Genomic DNA, 4,524 nt, shown 5'->3' with positions numbered 1-4,524 from the left:
AGGATAATTCAAGGAGACGACATTTCAAGAGTCTCGCGAGCGGACTCAGCTCTCCTGATGTACTGTAGGATGCAGTTAGGTCATTGACATGTGAGCCAAACTGCTGCCGGGCCCACCAGTCAGTGGGCCAACTGCACCATGCAGTACGTCAGGGAAGCCTCATCCTCGCGAGCGCATAAATTTGAGTATATGCCAGTTTATCTTGCGTTACAACGCATGAGTGTGCTATAATATAATAACTATTAAGAAGAAGAAAATTGCGAGGAGTGAAGGAATTAACGCCCAACGAAGCATGCAAGATGGAGCGAGTACGACCCTTAAATAATCTAACGGTTCTGCTACATTTTGATTATTATGGATAATATGATTGGACTTGTCATACACAAATCATAACACAAAGTATCGTATATATGATTCTTAATGTGAGGCTGGTATATATTTGTGCTAAACCTTGGCCTCCGCCTCTTTGCTGCCGCCGGGTTGGATCGCCTGAATGTTGTCGTAGCGTGATATTAAACTTTTTGATGAACACGTCAAGTACATCTCCCGTTGTAACACACGGGCATATGTGCTAGTATCTAAAAAGATAAATATTTAAGAACGAAGGGAGTAGTACATATTAGTACTTTTTTGTGGGAAAAATACATACTTATACTAAATTTACATTTCTTAGAAAATAAGTGCTTCATTGATCTCTCGGAAAACTTATTTGCCTATATGGCCCCGGACTAGTCTTAACGTCTCTGAGCTTGTTTTGTTTTAAGTTCATGCTTCCGTATCCAAGGTGGATGTAAGTTAGATAACTTGGAATTAAAACATGGAATGCAATCCCAATGCTTATATATAAAATGAAAAGCGAAAGAAGACCGCAAGTGTTGTTGTTCTGCTCCCAGGTTCATATGAACAGAAAATTATGAAAATATAAAACGATTTCAAAAAAATCTATTTTATTTTGTGATAAAGGTTGTCGAATGTTTTGCCAACATGCAAAGTTTCATGATGAAAAACACATTTATGGAGGTCTGGACAAAAAAAACGATGTTCCAAAATACTTTTAAGAATTCCTCTTTTCAATCGCGGCGGATGCCGGAGTTCGGTCGAGCTCGGGAACAGCGTTGCAGAGGGCAAAATGACCGGTGTTCGGCACCTACTCGAGGTCAGTAAGCGAATGGAGGCACACACGGGACCAATGGACCACCGGAGCCTTGTCGGAGATGAGCGCGTGCGGCGGAGCATTTCGGTCGACGGCGGATCGGTTGCTAGAGCTCGCAATCGAGCGCGTGGAGTGAGGGGAAGGGGAAAGATGCTCACAGGAGGCCTGCAGACATGCTAAGCGGGCGCGGGGAAGGCTCGATGACGACTAACGGGCGGCGGCAATCCGAGGTGGCCGAGGAGGAACATGAGGTCGTCCCGGCTACTGCAGGGGCTCCGAGCTCCAACTCGGGGTGGCAGGTGGTGTAGGGGATGGCGGTGAAAGCTAACGGGCACGTCGGGCGGGGCGGGGCATGGGGAGGACGGTGGCCGCGAGGGCGACGGCGGCAGTGCCGTCGGAGGTGCGCGGGGAAAGGTGATCTGGGCGAGAGGGGAGAACTCGGGGGCGTCTAGGGTTAGGTTGCCAGGGAGGGTGGCCGGCGTCTTGAGGTCGTCGGGGAGCCGCCGGATGGCCGGCACGTGGCCATCCGCAGCCACGGACGCGCCTCGGACTACCACTGCGCGGGGTGAACAGGGGAGGACGACGAGGCGCGAGTGGGCTGGGCCGGGGCATTGTTACCGCGGCTGGGCCGCGCGCACAGTGTCGTGTGGCCCCCTTTTTCTATTCTTTTTCCATTTCTGTTTTCCTTTTAAAATTTTCTTTTATTTGATTTTGTTTTCTATTTCTTTTTAAAACAAATTTAGTTTTGCAAAATATAACACTTGCACCTAAATTAATATTTTGACTTAGGCTACTGCCACAAAAGTTTGGCACCTAGATAAAAATATATTAGTATTTTTATAATTTAAAAAGCATTTAATTTATCATTTAAGCCACTTTTTAATTATTATAAGGCATTTAAACACTTTAAAAAAATATTGGTTCACCATCGTAATTAGTTATGGATTATTTGCAACACTTTGAACATTTTAGTTTTCATGTTTGGGAAATCTAATTATTCGACTTTAAATTTGGATTTGAATTTGAATTGTGATTGGGATCAAGTGAGGATTAGCAGCAGTAATGTGATGAAATGGCACCATTAGGGGGAGATTACTGTAGCTTGACACTGGGGGTTTTACATCGGGGGCGCGGGGGGCGACTTTGTGCTCGCGGCAACGTCGGGGCGGGGGGGGGGGGGGGGGGGGAGGGGAAGCTGTGTTGAGGCGGTGGTGGTGGCGATGTGGCAGTGTGCGGGGGAGGTGTGTGGGCGCGGACTGCTGGCAGGGGCACCGAAACTGGGCGGCGGCGACGACGAGGTTGGGAGGGCGAGGGTTTGCTGTCGATGGGGGTGAAAGAGAATTGCCTATGTGTCACCGACTGCGGGCTAGGGAAGGAGTAGCCGGAAGTCACGCGTCCGCATCGTGTACACGCCGAGGCAAATAAGGCCCAAATTTGGTCTAGGAATGGATCACCCAGAGGACGAAAATCGGACACGCGTCCGTTTGAAGCGGTGCGTTGGGTCGACTTTTCTGTCCACGGCGATTCAAACGGACACACGCAGATAAAATGGGTTCTTAGAGTTGCTCTTAAAGTTGCCAATTTGGCCCTCGCGTCCAGAAGTGTGTGTGAGGTAGTGTGGAATCCTGATCCGCTGCTTATTATCAGATCGAAGTTCAAAGTCTGTTTAGAGTTGCCAATTTGGCCCTCGCGTCTAGAAGTGTGCGTGAGACTGTGGAATTCAGACCCGCTGCTTTTTGTGATGCACCATGCCATCATGCTTTCACTTGTCCCTATCCTTCCAGAAAGGATAGCAATGATGCACACATAGCTCGGTTTTTACTGCTACCATGTGCAGCTGTGCACATCACCTCGCCATTGGCCCTATAGTAGGACTGAGGACTGCCAAGTGAGCGCTGCAAATGTCTACGAGCAACAAACAAACCATGTACGACTAGTATAGGCACGATCCTCCAAGAATTGACAATAGCTTGACGGTCGAACTCCAAGATCAGCCATCCAGTACTTTCCTTGATTTCGAATAATAAGAGCCGTGAGCCCCCGGGCCCGGCGCCATCCCCATAGTTCATGGAGAGAATATTATACCGAAACTAACATTCGGTGGAAACCGGTGAAAATCATGAAAATAAGATGTTTTGAACTTTTAAAAAAATCTGAAAAAAATACGGGATGTTAAGAGGATGATGGTTTATCACCACACAAAATTTCAAGTTGAAACACGTTACGAGATGTGACTATGAAAAAAAGAAAATCAGCGTTGAATAGTGCCGAACAGTAATGTCACTATTCAGGGCTATTTTTTTTTCATAGCTCACATCTTGTAATGTGTTTCAACTTGAAATTTTGCGTGACAATAAAACATCACCCTCTTAACATCCTGTAATTTTTTTTCAGATTTTTTCGAAACTTTAAAATATGATTTTCACAAAATTTTCATGGAATATTGATTTCCGTATGATATTCTTCCATGGTTCATGAAGCTTGGAGCATGATGGGCTTCATTAATTTAAAACCGGACGCCGGCCTCTTTTTTTAGAAAAGTTCGTTGTTGCTGCCCTGAACAGGCCATTTGCATCTCGCAGCAAAAATAGAGAATAAAATTGCATCTCGCCGCACGGTGCCCAGAGTTCATTGGCCTAACCAAAACCCTATAAAATATGTTCAAATATAGTGAAGTAAGATTAAAATTTAAATGCTTAGCATGTAATTTACATGTGATTTTTGCCAAGTTGTACGGGAGATAGAAGGTTGCATGCTTTTTCATCGTGACATCGTATTCATGTTCCATGTCACACTTTTTTCCTTCAGTTCAAAATAATCATCACAGGTTTTCAAATCACACTAATAACATTATCCCATGGCAGATTGAAGTTGCCTTATTCGCCACAATACATTTTTGCATGATTTTCAATTTACTTCATATGGCAAATGTGATAATTATCATTAATTAAATATTTTATTAAGTAAAGAAGTAAAGAGTTTCCTGTACTTCTAAGCTATAGATGAAGTTTGTAACACAATTTACCTCCAAAGAGTTTCTAACACATTTTGTTTTTGTTCTCAAAATAACCACAGTAGGTGGTTTTACACTTTTTGCAGGTGCAGCCTAGAGATGCAAGAAACGGAAAGAAAACAACCGGGTGCTTATACAGGATGGGGAATAGGGAGGTCTTTGGGGGAGGGGGGGGGGTGCAAATCAATGGAATAAGATGAGCTAATCTGACCTATGTGATTTTGCTTCCTCTACAGCCTGGTTCGGTTCCTGTTGGGGATATTACTACTGGGCGTAAACCGGCCAGGAGAGGCCGGGTTAACCCCATAAGTAGTTCCTCTGTATCTGAAGTCCATGAAGACAGATGGTGACGCTTTAT

The sequence above is a fragment of the Aegilops tauschii genome, chromosome 7 (assembly GCF_002575655.3).
Source record: "Aegilops tauschii subsp. strangulata cultivar AL8/78 chromosome 7, Aet v6.0, whole genome shotgun sequence".
Taxonomy (NCBI): Eukaryota; Viridiplantae; Streptophyta; class Magnoliopsida; order Poales; family Poaceae; genus Aegilops; species Aegilops tauschii.
Note: the sequence above shows the minus strand (reverse complement) of the source record.